Genomic DNA, 15,290 nt, shown 5'->3' with positions numbered 1-15,290 from the left:
GAAGAGAAAGGTCAATAAGGAGAAGGAAGAAAGATGTAAGGGGAGGAGAAAAATGTAACTTAATTGATTGTTTGTTCATGGAATTGATTTTATTGTTTGGAACAGATAGTTCAATTCACTCAACATCTGGTGACATGAGGAAACAGAAACTGACTGATTGAGCTGAACTGCCAGTTGTCAGTTAAATATTTTATATACCAATATTCAGTCTAGTTTAGATCATGTTTTCCTGTCTAGGCTGGACAGTGAATCAGTTTCCTTAACAATATTTTATTGGTGAGTAGAATAGCACAGGTTGGTGGTTGGTTCAGATTTATCTAGAGGTGGGCAGTTTTTATATTTCTGAATCATTTATCAAGGATTATTGTTATTCCATATAATTTCTAAGCACAAGTTATTTTTGTCAATTTCTTTTATGAATGCTTTGTTGCCTTATAAGGAAATATACGCACTCCCATTTTCTCATTCAGTTGTCCCTGGTGACGCCTCCATAATTTCTGTCTTTACTCTAGTGCATTTTCAGTCTAATTCAGGCATGTGAGAAGCAGGGGGAAAAGTTTAGCCAATTTCTGTGATTTTTTATAAAAAATATAATCCCATTCATGGGTGAATTTAGTGTGAAGCTGAGCCAGTTTGCATTTAAAATCTATGTACATCAAATAGATCTGTTACTCAAAATATACTTCCATACATTTCAAGGGAAGAAGAAAATAGATTCGCAAGTGAACCTGCTGAATTTTCTAATAATAAGTGTAGTTTAAGAAGTGATTTATGATTATGTTCTCATATATAAAAACATTAAAATATCACTGTAAATTATGTAAAAATTGGTATAAAATACCATGTATAGTGCTGTAAATTTATAAAAGTATATACTGACATGCTATAAGATAAGATACATATGTTATTTCCATGCTACATTTTAAACAATGAATTGCTTTCTAAATCCTGTTGTGTCAGTTATTTGGATCTAAAAATAGGGCTGACTTAATCAACTGTGTGTTTTTTTCTATGAAACTATTACCTTATTTATAGATGGTGTTGTTTGCAAAAGAAAAGATTAAAAAGTAGTATGACATTTTAATCCCAAATATTTATAACATACTTGGAGGTCTTAATGCCTGGACTCTTAATTTGAAGATAAAAATACATGTTAAAAAAATGACCAATGCAGCTGCATTTATTTACACCAGGAGGTCTTGTTCAAACACCTGTAGCTGCGTGTGTCCAGATGTACAGTGTGATATGTGATGAGGCACGTGAAACCCATACTCGACGGCAGTGTCCATTGTGTTTTCCTCAGCTACCTCGGCTTCACCATCTGCCTCGCCACCAAGTCAATCATCTGAAAGTAGCAGAGCTAGCATTTTTTTCTGATTCTATTTGAAGTCATAATTTTTCTTTAACATCTGAATTCAGAGCCATAGATTTTCTTCTTTATTCTCTGACTATAGCATTTTATGCAATCTTTATGTGGTAAAATTGTTATTTATGAGGTTTTTTTTTAATCAGATAGAATATAGCTAAAATTCAGAAACATTGAGTTTTTAGTCATATCATTATGAAGTCCTTAACATGGAGGCATATTTTGTTTTTCAGAATTGCTTTTTTTTCCTCTTTAGATCCTTTTCTTTTCATTAAAACACTACGCTGGGAAGAGGGTTTTTTCCCCCCTTAACAGGGGGAAAAAAAGCCACGCTTGACTGATAATGCATTGCTTTGGATGGTGAAACATTATGAAAGTTTAATTTTTAATTAAATCTGAAATACCAATTATAACTGAAAGAGATTTTAACCTGTTTCTTTTCAGACTGCCTGAAGTTACATTTAGAGACTGAAATCACAGCACCTTAAAAACAAAAGATTGAGCTGCACTGTGTTCTGTAAGTTGAAGCTTCCTTAACCTTCCTCTGTATTTTTGTGACCAGCCCATTAAAGAACAAAACATTGGTAACATAGTAACCAGACATGAGCTAAAATTTGAATGTCCCTGTAGAAATACATATTTGAATGATTTTCTTCTTTTTATTAAAAAAAAAAGTTGTTAGGCTCAATATTCAGTATTTCTTTTCTAGCCAACCGAAATTATGAATTTTTTTTTGAATTTCATTAGGGAGGGTGTCACCCACTGTGAATCAGCACGGTGACATCCACTGTGTTTGGAAAAATTCTTGCTTTTATTTTACTAGTCTCACTGAAAGTACAAGAGGATTTTTCAGGGAATCAAAGTAGATTCCATTTTTCTTTGTGATGTCATTAGAAATTTTTAGCCTCTGTGACACTAGAAATGGAGAGAAAGAAAGTTCATGATGACATCACAAGATTCTGTTGCCTTGAGGACTTTGGGCAAAACTCAGTAAAATGCATAATTCCCTTGTGTGCGTGTGTTCCCCATTCTGCTACGAAGCAGTCAAAATAGCACATCTTATGTCTTCCCGTGAGCTACAAGGCTGTCTCTCAGAGCCCCATTGTTCCATAAATGCATGTCAGAGTCTACCACAGTCTGGTCTACCCTTATTTAGCTGCTGTTTTGTCAATGTACTTGGAAGAACAATTAACATTTGGGATTTCAATGTCTGAATAACAGGCAGTGAATAGAACCCGAGCATATAAAAGATTCTGACGCCCAGGGTAAGAAAACAGAAGCTTATAGTTGGTGGAGGCAAAAAGAAAAGCATTTAATGCTGCTCTCAAAGGTTGTGAAATACTACATGGAAAGTCAGTCTGTTTTTTTTTTTTTAATTTTAGATCAAAATGTACATTTTGGTAATGAAATCCAGAAGCTTATGACGTCTTCCTAAGTTTTGCAGTTTAATTGTTGCAAGGTCTTTCACTAGAAGGTCTTAAAACACTTAAGCTTCCCTTGTTGGGCTGCCAGATGCAGGGAATACTGCGTCACAGTTTTCAGTGTCACAGTCCAGCAGAGTATACTAAAGGTGGTTCAGACAATCTTCAATTTTCACTTCGGTTCACTGCACTCTTTCATTATTGACTGTAGTTCTGGTGTGTTGACTGTAGACAGTCCTGCAGTTGTTTAAATGTCTCTGCCTTTTGTCTGAATTCCTGCTAAGTTCATTTTTTTTTTTTTTTTTTGAGGGATGATGCAGAGATAGAGCAAGACCTCCACACTGTCAGCGGGTCTGGGGAAACAGAGGGAACTTTGGCAGCTGTGTATGTTGCCAACTGAGCGCACTGACTGGTTGGCGTAGTGAATAAATGATAGTTATTGTTACCTTTGTCATAACCACAACAGTTCAAGCAAGACTGTAAGATTCCTAAGAGCAGGGCTCTTTCTTATTTTTGCAATTCCCAGCACTTGGCACCATAATAGGTAATAATAAAATAGTTGTTGTTATTGGTACAATTATAAAATATATAAAAAATCTTAAAGTTAGGACTCATTTTTTGCAGAAAATATTTATTGTAAGGAGAGGTTGATGAAAGTTTTTGACAGTCAGGAAGACAATGATAAAGGGATTTGCCAAATAAACTTCTATTCATCTTAGGAATCAGTTTCCCAATCTTCTACCTCTTTAGCCTTACACTGCTTTCTCCCAACCACAATAAGATATACCATTCACACTACATCCTTTTGTCTGTGAAATGCTCTTCAGTAATTTTCCATTTAAATTGTATGTCAGATATCCCTTGCATTTTGGCTCAAAAGCTGAATCTATCGGACACCTGGATAGATAGAGCTCTACCACTTCAATTTTTCTTCTTACCATACAATGAGTTGTTAGTCAAAAAACCAAAGAGTGGAACAATAAGACAAGATATACAAGAGTGATTGGGTCAAGACATGTAATGATTAGTGTTTCTAGAAACTGGGGATGTAAGAAATTACCAGGAGCAGAATTTACTTTGAGTATATTAAAGCTAGGACTATGCTAATAAGCATTAAGACCACAGTATTCTTTAGAACACAAAACCATTTGACCCCTTCTAAGTCCAGCTCCCTCGTTTTATTGTTTTGTTTTGTTTTGCATAAAGTTCTTGGTCCCTCCTCCCTACACCACTTTTAAAATTTATTTCCAAAAGGGATCCCTTCATTTTTATTAAATCAGCTTCTGGTGATGCAAATTAAGACTCTCATAAAACTTAGCCTCTGAGGCAAAACTAAAATGATAGAATTTGGGCCTAGTGAATTGTACTGTTATCATGTTGAATAACATTTAAGAACATCAAAGAAGTTTATGAAAACACTTCACATTTTTTAAGATTAAAAAATTGAAGTGAAAGGGATTTAAGGGCAGAACATCATCAAACATTACAGTTGAAAACGGATATAAGAAATAAAATCCAATCACCTCATTTTGAAGCAAATAAATTGAGGTCCAGGGTAGGGCATTCAGGCTTACACAGTGCATATTGACTAACCACACAGATCATCCTTAGACATCTTGACTTAAGAGTAAACCCAAATTTAGACCCTGAGACTCTACTCTTTCCCCTACATTCAGGGCCTGAGCAGTGTTTCCTGAGGAACAAATAGCCCTGGACTCATTTATTGAGATCAGTTGATCTGTAGTCCCTGCTACCAGTAGTCTGAAATTCATACATAAAAGAGTTTTTTGAAATCATTAATCATTATCAAGAAAGATTTTTCCACTTTTCCTGTACATATTTATATCATGCCTTTGGTTGTATAATGAGTCATATAGAGGCAATTTATTTGGATCACTTAATGTTCTTTATGATGATTTAGAAAATGGACAGAAGACCATTAGAAACTTTAGTAGTTTAATTGGGCTTACAGGCACGATGAAACCAGTAATCTGAGCAGAGCCATTGTGACATGGAATTCAGACATCCCAAGAGTGTGCATCATGCATAGTGTCAGAATGTCACTGTTGCCAGGGGTCATTTCCATCAAAGAAAAATTGTTCCAAGTCTGAAAAAATGAAATAAACTTTAATAATTTAAAATGAATTACTTGCCCTGGTAATTTATTTCACATTGCCTTTATTGAATTCTGTCATTTAGCAATACAAACAGGCCAGAACTTTTCTATTACTGTACCCAAAGCTAAGTCCTGAACACATCTTAGTTTCTTCCTGTTTTATTTGTTCATCTAGACCTTCTCTCAGCACATCATGAAGAAACTCAAGTCACTTGTACAAAAGCTAGTGGCCTAATTTTTTTGTGTTCCAAACACAAAGAAACAGTGTTCTGCCCTTAAACAACTACAAGGAAGTTTTAGTATATAGAAAGGAAGGGAGACTAGAGCCCTTGGGATGCCAGATCAGGGGTCTGTCGTTGGTGCTCAACAGGGTTCTCTCCTCAAACCCCTTATCTCTTTGCTCTGTAATGATGAAATAATACTTCTCCATGCCTCCTGTGAGCAAAACATTGTGCCAGGATACACAGATAAATAACACCTATGTTTTATCTTTAAGGTGATCATTATCTATTTGGGAAACAGATGCAACTTTTCTATAGACAAAACCTAATATGATATAGTAGAGGAAGTGTTTACTGCATCTCTTGGGCAATGTAAGAACAATATGATACTAAAAAGAAGTCCTCCCATGGGGAGCAATAGAAGATAGCTGAGGGTTCTGTGAGTCATAGTGGAGTAATTTGATGCTGTGGGATGCTTGTTGAGGCCAGAAGAACAAATGAAGACAACCAGAATATGCAGGAGGATTGTTGTGTTTTTTTTTTTTTTTTTTTTTTTGCCGTTGGTTCACCCTCCAATGGCCGCCGCGGCTGGTGCGCTGCGGCCGGCGCACCCCGCTGATCCACTGGCAGGAGCCAGGAGCCAGGTGCTTTTTTTCCTGGTCTCCCATGGGGTGCAGGGCCCAAGCACCTGGGCCATCCTCCACTGCACTCCCTGGCCACAGCAGAGGGCTGGCCTGAAAGAGGGGCAACCGGGACAGAATCTGGCGCCCCGACCGGGACTAGAACCCGGTGTGCCGGCGCCGCAAGGCGGAGGATTAGCCTAGTGAGCCGCGGCGCCGGCCAGGAGGATTGGTTTTTGAAAATGTGGGTTGTGGCCCAGTGGTGAGACACAATGAGATATCATGAAGTCAGTTTAAATGATCACCTGAATTAAAATAAAAGAATAAAAGAATATTTACCCAAAAAACAGGAAATCACAATATTTTAAGAGATTGGATTACAAACTAAATATATTTCTTATTGGGAATTATGCTCCCAAAATACAACAGCAGCTGCTCAACTCATGTAATCCTACTTAAGGGATCATACTATTTTCTTCCTTTCCATAGATGAAAAAGTGGAGGAAATAGGCAATTTATCCCAAGTCATCCAATGAGTAGATGACAGAGAAAGGATGTAAATATGTCTGTCAAACCCACTTTTATACTCATGCTTTTACTTGAGGTTCCTTCCCAGAGTTGCATGACTACATTTTTTTGGCTATTGTTGACTCACACATTTATGTCTCTAGTACTACTAGTTCTCCAAAACCATAGTCCTGTATTTCTAGCATCCTTATTTAAATCACCAACTAAAAAAAATCACACTAGTTTCTCAGAGTCAGTATATCAAAGTCGATCTTATCATCCAAGTTAAAAAATCATCCTCTTTTTGACTACCTAATTTTCCTCATTCCAATTCCCCGAGACATCTTCACTCAAAATCTGTCATTCTCATTTCTTCCTTCTCCTTTATGTCCAATAAGAGACCTGGTCTTATTAATTTTCCTTTTATCCCTCTGTACTAGTCAATTTTTCACTTTTCTGCAAAATAAAATTCTCCTAATTGCAAGAGGCAGATGGCAGGGAGATCAGCTTATCCTAAACACTGCTGCTCCATTAACTCCCTGCAGCAAGAGTGCTAAGACTATGCCACTCTCATTCAGACAAAACTTTCAGTAATTCTGTATTGACTACCATACAGCCCCTAGCCAATATGCGTGAATTCTAAAATCTAACTCTACCTACTTCTGACTTCATCATTGCCTACTTGATTTTATATACCATTCACTAAGACCAAACTCCATGCTTTATTCTGTTTCTACTATCTGTAATGTCCATCATTCTGTTTTTTCCGTATGTATATCCAACCCATCCTAACCAAGTCCACTTCAATTGCTATCAGTTCCATGAATCCTTCCCTCCTTAGCTAACCCAGAAGCAATTCATTCTCCTCTACCTACAAAATTCACATATAACCAGTAGTGGCCCTACTGACAACTTGACTTTTAGTTTATAGCCTTAAAACTATGAGAGACTTAAATTTCTGTAAATTTAAGCCTACAAGTTCATGATAATTTGTCACAATAGTCCTAAGAAACTAATACATCACTCATCTACACATTTTGAAATACAAATTACTTTCTATATTTTATACTGCCATTTATATACATGCCTTCTTATTAGAAAATAAGTTTTGGAGGCCAGCATTGTGGCATAGCCAGTAAAACCACTATCTGCAATGCTGGTATCACATAGGAGTACCAGTTTGTGTCCTGGTTGCTCCACTTCAATCCAGCTCCTTGCTAATGATCTGGGGAAAGCAGCAGAGGATGGCCGAACTCCTTGGGCCACCGCTATCCACATGGGAGACCTGGAAGGAGATCCAGGCTCCTGGCTTCGGCCTGGCCTAGCCCCAGCCATTTTGGCCATTTGGGGAATGAACCAGTGGATGGAAGATATCTTTCTCTCTGTCTCTCTTTCTGTGTGTGTGTGTGTGTATGTGTGTATGTTTCTCCCTCTCTCTCTCTTTCAAATAAATAAATAAGTAAATCTTTAAAAAGAAAAGGAAAATTTTAAGGTTGAAATCCAATTTTAACTAACATTTCAAGGACTACAGAATCTATCACAATTGAATCATTAATTCATTATTCAACTGTGTTTAATATTGGGGATATAGAAATGATCCCTTAGGCCCTCATGGAATTTACAGCATATAAGGAAATAAAACATTAAATAATTACAGAAGTAACCATGTGAAGAGTTATATACAACAGACAATAATGGATGGGGGAAATTTATTATACCCTACATTGGTTGCCCAGGACACAATTCTTAAAGCAAGTGTCATTTGAGTTGAGAATTGAAAGATGGGAAGAATCAAGCAAATAAAAATTTTGGGATGAGCATAGAAACATGGGAGGGGCGAAAGTTGTGTCCCAATAAAAAGTTTTGGATACAAACTTTGTATATTGAGGGAATTTCAAGGTTTCCAGTGTCACTAAAGCAAAGCAAGGAAAGGAGAGTGACTGAAAGGGAGGTCACAGAAATAACAGGATGAGGACTTTGAGCTTTGCCTTGAACCCAATAGAAAAGCAAGCAGCAGACACCCAGCCGTGCAGTAATTGAAGGATAGCTCAAAAATACAAGAACAAAATAATTCAACGGTAAATAGTAAGCACAAGCTTATGAAATTCATACATTTATTCTAAATCCTCACTGAAGGGTGACGCCTAAGTTTGAGAAGAGCTTGGACTTCTGAAACTGAGGTCTAAGAGTTCCGAATATGTTTCCCTTCTGCATAAGCAGAGTAGGTCTCTGATAGCCTTCTCAGGGGAGCTCAAGTTCATTTCATTTATATTCTGGTTAGTAATTATTAAAATTCTTTTGTTGATTAATGAATCTTTTATTTTTGTTTATTTTTAAGGACTTGTGGTATAAGATAGGAATGCATACCACTAATGTGTTTTACTGCTAGGATGTATTTTTTAACTGTTAAACCTTAATCTCATTTTTAATTGTGATGGATTTTATCATGTGCAATGACCAAGGCCTAGGAGGCATAGAAAGCTTTGAAAATGAATCTTCATTATGCTCATTATTACTTCTTACAACATTACTGAATTCCTAGATTGAAGAACAATCCAGACTGTTTTAAGTATGATGCATTAATATCCTGGAATGCCACTAAGCCAGAATAGAGATATTGGTTTGCTTGAAAAGTGATGGAAATTATCCTCCTTTTGCAATTAAAGAAGAAATAGTGTAGAGGGAATGTGGAAATTAAACCATAGAGAAGTCAGTTGAGCTCTACAGATATAAGGATTTATCTACTGACACTCAGTGAAAAGACCCTGGAATCAGAAAATATTATAGTGGCAGAGAATACTACAAATTATTTATTCCATCCTGCTCATTTTGTAGATGAACAAAATTGAGGCCTTGGATTTGTATCCAAGTCATGTGGTTAAATTGCTAATGTCAAGGCTGAGCCTGTAACCCCAATTCTCAGGAGCTAAATTGCCAAAGCCAAATCAGCTAATATGTGATCAAAGCCACTACCATAACCCTTCCAAGGTCTTGGATGGGAAAAGGAATACTAAGTACAGGAGATGAGTCTACACACAAGCCTTAATTAATAAAAAACAAAAATCTGAACAATGCATATTACTCACAATCTGTTTACTTTATATACCAGATGCTTTAAAAAGTTGTTTCTAATCCCTGTTACCCACACTCAGCAACCACTCAGCAAAGTAGGAATCATTTCCATTTTATAGTGAAATAACTGAGCCCAGAAAAGATTAAGTCACATCTTAATGTTGCTACCAACGTTACTGATTTAAACTCTGTGCAGTCTTCTGGTTGGTGTTTTTAACTACTGTGTTTTGTTATCACTTCAGCTCATATGATCACAGAGATCATTAGATCTTTAATAACCCAAATGTCTGAAAAAGTGGAAAAGGTTAGGAAGGTAAAAAAGCAAGTTACATCCACTAGGTGTCTTCTCTTCTAAAAGATCCTTGCATTTAATTCTCATGACATTGCCTCCAGATAAATGTTCTGATCCTTAATTTACAGTTTGAGAAACTGTGGCTCACTGGGATTAAATTCTCCAAGCAGTTTAGTAAAATCCAGAGCCAGCATTCAAGTTCAGACCTGTCTGACCCAATCACTTCTTCCCCTTTTTAGATCCACTTCTGAGTCTGCTCTTTTCCTGAATGCTAGTTAGTTTTGTAGGGTCCACACACTTCAGCTCCTCATCTGGCAAAATAGAATTATAATCCATGCTCTCATAGACTTCAAGAAATAGAGTGAGGTCAAGAGATTGCTTTTAAGATTATATTGGCAGGTGCCACGGCTCACTAGACTAATCTGCCTGAGGCACCGGCACCCCGGGTTCTAGTCCTGGTTGGGGCACTGGTTCTGTCCCAGTTGCTCCTCTTCCAGTCCAGCTCTCTGCTGTGGCCCGGGAGTGCAGTGGAGGATGGCCCAAGTGCTTAGGCCCTGCACCAGCATGGGAGACCAGGAGGAAGCACCTGACTTCTGGCTTCGGATCAGCACAGCGTGCCGGCCATAAGCGGCCATTTGGGGGGTGAACCAACGGAAAAAGGAAGACCTTTCTCTCTGTCTCTTTCTCCCTGTCTAACTCTGCCTGTCAAAAAAAAAAAAAAAGATTATATTGTCATATCTGTAAATTAATGTAATGTCCTAAATAAGTTTCTTCTTTGATACATGAGGAACCGGGGAGCCTGGTTAAACCCAGGTCATTAGTTTTTCATCTCAGTAGCATCATGACTCACGGTGCCCAGCACCCCAGTAATACCACAGATAAAGAGGCCCCTATTCTACATTATACTTCAAAACAACTTTAAAAGTGAATGAGGGGCTGGCACTGCAGCATAGCTGGTATAGTGCCACATCCCATACGGATGTCAGTTCCAGCCTTGGCTGCTCCACTTCCAATCCAGCTCCCTGCTAATGTCTGGGAAAGCAACAAAAGATGGCCCAAGAGCTCAGGCCCCTGCACCCATGTGGGAGACCTGGAAGAAGATTTTGGCTCCTGGCTTTGGTTTGGCCCAGCTAAGGCTCTTGTGGCCATTTGGGGAGTGAAAGATGTCTCCGTCTCTCCCTCTCTCTCTCTCTGTGTAAATCTGCCTTTAAAATAAATAAATAAATCTTTTCTAAAAAGTGAATAGAAGTAAAATAACTATTTATTGGAATAATATGAATAATTTAAATGATTTTTTAAAATTATTTATTTATTTGAGACACAGATAGGCAGATAGAGAGAAAGTACTCCCATCCACTGGATTCAGGTCCCAAATGACCACAATCACTTGGCCAAACTAAAGCCAGAAACTGGGAACCCAATTCAGGTCTTCCATGTAGGAAGCAGGTACTCAATTACTTGAGCCATCACTGCAGCCTCCCAGGGTCTGCATTAGCCAGAAGCTGCAGTCAGGAGCCAGAGCCATGTATAGACCTCAGATGCTCCAGTATGGGATGCAAGTTAACCACTGTCTTAATCTCCAGGCTAAATGTTCATACCTGAAATATTTTATAATTGGCATTTCCTTCTCAAGATTTAGAATATTCCTGACAGCATGATGAGAGGTAAAGGTCTATTCAGATGCTCAGCCTTCCTGCTTCTATAAAATGCAAAACTGAAAAAAACAAACATACTGATGAATAACTAGCATTGTTTTCTAATGATCAATGAGAAGTACAGAAGAAGTTAGTCTTTATTAGAAACAGAACATAGAGACAAGAGATGGGAGTGAGGCTTGAAACACTTACTGATAATAGGTTCCACTACAAATATGAGCCTGATTTCCCCCCCATTGCCAATTTCAGCAACATTGCATATGAACACTCTCATTTCTGAGGAGTCTGTTTTCTATTCTTGATATACTTGAGCAATGATTCTTAAACCAATTATCATTGTGAAATAGTAATCTGAGTCTGGGAATGGGATCTGGGGACATTACTATGCTTCACAACCTTGGGATAATTGGAAAAAATGCTATCTGTTAGGATTCTCTTTCATCAGTGACTTCCAAGTCTGTGGGGAAGTCCTGAGCAATCCATGCAAGTCTTCTCAAGTAATCTAGTTAAGAAGTTTCCTTCCTGCTCAGCAGAAGGGGCTGTGTCCTTTGGTGCAAGCTTACTCTTTGCAACATTTTGCTGGTTGCCCTAAACCAGAAAACACATTAGTATATCTTTTGAATTACTTGGTTCTCTTAGAAGAAAAAAAATCGAAACAAAATAGAAAAGATATGTTCTCCACAGTTTTATAATTTTTAGCTAAAAATTCAGTTCTAGTTCAATGTTTTGTCCTCCAAGGAATCTTTAGTGAAGGAAAACTTTTGTAAGAAAAAAGAAGCTTATCTAAGCTCCTCAAGACTGATGAGCAGCAATCAAGAAGGAGCCCTGTGGTTCTTTGAAATGGTAAATTTCCCAGGAGTTAGACACAAATTTCCTGGGAAGAATAGGAGTTACTCTTCAGGTTGCAGCACAGTGGCTCTCAGTGCCCTCCTCCATGGATCCCAAAAGACAATTTGAGAGCACTATTCTAGAAAAGGGAGGAGGCCATGCCTACCTAAGAGGCCAAGGTCCTGAGATGTTGAACACAGAATGAAGATAAGTCTTTTAAATGGTATCATAATCTCACAATTATAAAGCTGTTGCAATAAAATATGCTCAAGTATGTTGGAAAATAAGTTGGTTCATGAAAGATAATTACTGAGTTTCAGAAGATTTCGATTTTTGACAAGGTCTTTTACTTGTTTGAAAATGGCTGAGAGGGCCGGCACCGTGGCTTACTTAGCTAGCCCTCCGCCTTTGGCGCTGGCATCCCATATGGTCACTGGGTTCTAGTCCCAGCTGCCCCTCTTCCAGTCCAGCTCTCTGCTGTGGCCTGGGAGGGCAGTGGAGGATGGCCCAAGTGCTTGGGCGCCTGCACCTGCATGGGAAACCAGGAAGAAGCACCTGGCTCCTGGCTTCGGATCGGCGTAGCGCTGGCTGTAGCGGCCATTTGGGGAGTGAACCAACGGAAGGAAGACCTTTCTCTCAGTCTCTCTCTCTCACTGTCTAACTCCATCTGTCAAAAAAAAAATGGCTGAGAAACAAATAAAATGTGCTTAACTTTTGTTATTATTTTACAGATTGTCTTTGGTTATATAATTTGAATGTTGTAGGACTTTATTAAGTAATTGATAATAGATGCATAGCAGTGTTATTTTTGCTACTGTTAGTACAAGAAATTTACTCTCTTCTCTAGCGTAGAGCTGGCAAGAACAATCGTGAACCTGGGTCACATAACTGTCTATCTCCACATCTTGTGTTAGCCTCTTGAAGCACTGGTGAAATGTGAGAGGCTACTCCACATGTTAACTTAGACACATCTCTTCTGGATGGAAAACTTCTCTGTGATATTTTGCTCACAAGCCCTTTTAAGAAATAGAAAAAATGGTTTGCATGAATAGCCCTTGTAGTTGAATAAGAACTGGCTCCATCAAGCTATATGCAAATCTTGGATTGATGATATAATACTATCTGTATTATCATTGCAGTTATCATGGAAGAGGCAGCAGTGTAACTGGAAGGAAAGAGTATGGAGCTATTTGGGGGTTTAACTCAGGCATTGTCAAACAGTTTTGTCTAAAGATCATTTTCTTATCTGTAGGGGACACTTTTTCCTATCTTACAGATACATTATGCAAAGAAGTCAAATGATAAATCTCAAGTATTTAGAGTTCCATGGAACCAGCATGGTTCATAAATATCATGTATTACAGTAGAAGTATTAGTAGAAATATAAACCACTTTGAGGTCTCAGGAATAAGGCACTTTATCTGAGCTTTTGGTGGTTGGAAATTAGTTTGTTTTTGAATTGCCATATAGGGAAGTGCTCTATTGCTGTTATATACTCTTGATACATTAGAAATCAAGTTGAGACATAAATTGCCAGTGTTGTATTACTTTTGTTAATGTTTATTTTTCTTTATTTTCATCTCTTGAAAGGCAGGAAAGAGAGAGGGAAGAAGAAAGGGGGGAGAGAGAGAGAGAGAGAAAGAGAGAGAGGAGAGGCCCAGGGGTAAACTAATCACCTGCAACCTGGGCCTCCCTTCTCTTTCTGTGTAACTCTGCCTTTTAAATAAGTAAATAAATCTTTGAATAAATAAATAAATCGGCACTAAAATTTGAGAGGAAAAAGTATATGGCTTTATTAATAGATAGGTGATACACCCATGTTATTGAATACTATATAGCATTAGGGAAAAATTAATTGTATCTATAGCTATTGACCTGGAAGGTGATCATAACTGATTAAGCAAAAGAACAATTTTCAGATCAATTAATATTTATGGATAAATATGTCATATATGTTTGTATGGACTTGAAGAAAGCTATAGAGAAAAATCTATACTATATACTTTACATTGGTAATCTCACACATGGTTAGTAATAAAAAAGAACTCAGGGAAAATTACTAAGTTTTACTTCAAACATTTTTTATTATTTTCCTAGTTAACAATGAACATCTATTACTCAAGAAGCTTGAAAATGAATGAACAGCATTATTTTTTTAATCACTACCTTTATATTCCTTGGGGGAAAAAGGCTGAGAAAACTAATCAACACCCAGAAGTTATAGTTTCACCTGGATTGTCTCAACTTCCTTAATATAAAGAGCATTCTCTGAAATAGATTGATTCATTTATTCGACAGATATTTCCTAAAGTCTAAGTTAGTACCATTTCTTGTTAACAGATATGAGGTGTGTGAGTGTGTCTGTGTGTGTGTCTGTGTGTGTGTGTGTGTGAAGCTGAGCTCTTGCCTGAGGGAGTGTCATACATGACATCACATACAAAAAAGTAATAACTGGGCAATCAACTATTAAAAGTAATTTGATTCTTTGCTGTGATTGCTCTGGATACATAACCTACACAGTATCCAAGAAAACCCTTTAAAAATTCTCTTATTTTACCATCTTTCTCATCCACATCTCATCTTCCCATTACAGCTACACTCAATGTTGCTCCCACCTTTATCTCATGCTCCTCTTTAAGAGCTCTCAGTAACCCTCCTCAGCCTGGATCAATTAATTTTTCTGCTCACTTACAATCTCCTTGCTGAATCAATCTTATTGTTCTCTTTCTGTTATAAATCTCACAAGATTTTCTTGCTTTTCCTATTTCCCTTATTCACTGAAAAAAAAAGGAAAACAAGTAACCCCTCTGCAAAATTAGGTTTCAGGATTTTATTTCCGACAGAAGATCCACAAGAGTTTTGGTAAGGAAGCGGTAGACCTTAAGTTAACACCAAGCAAGCATCAGGGTTGGGCACTGTGGCACAGTAGGTTAAACTCACACTTGGAGTACCTCATCCCATATCAGAGTTCCTGTTAGAGTCCTAGTTGCTCCACTTCAGATTGAGCTCCTGCTAATATTTCCTGGGAGAAAGCATATGATGCCTCAAGTATTTGGGCCTCTGCCACCCTGGTGAAAGACTCAGATGTAATTCCTGGCTCCTATCTTCTACCTGGCCCAGCCTTGGTTATTGCAAGCATTTAGGAAATGAATCATCATATGGCAGGTGTCTCTCTCCCTCTCTGTCCCTGCC

General features: G+C 37.8%; 1 protein-coding gene across 29 annotated transcripts in view; it reads left to right on the top strand.

Moving 5' to 3' along the window:
* The window catches only part of ZBTB20 (zinc finger and BTB domain containing 20), an 877,267-nt gene that overhangs the window by 379,720 nt on the left and 482,257 nt on the right, over positions 1-15,290 (top strand). For all 29 annotated transcript variants that reach the window (XM_070072152.1, XM_070072132.1, XM_070072154.1 and 26 more), the window contains exon 4: positions 1,811-1,883. The gene's annotated coding sequence lies outside the window, so the exon portion shown is untranslated. The remainder of the gene's footprint in view (positions 1-1,810; positions 1,884-15,290) is intronic.

This window comes from Oryctolagus cuniculus, chromosome 4, assembly GCF_964237555.1.
Source record: "Oryctolagus cuniculus chromosome 4, mOryCun1.1, whole genome shotgun sequence".
NCBI lineage: Eukaryota > Metazoa > Chordata > Mammalia > Lagomorpha > Leporidae > Oryctolagus > Oryctolagus cuniculus.
Note: the sequence above shows the minus strand (reverse complement) of the source record. Positions and strands in the feature narration are given on the sequence as shown.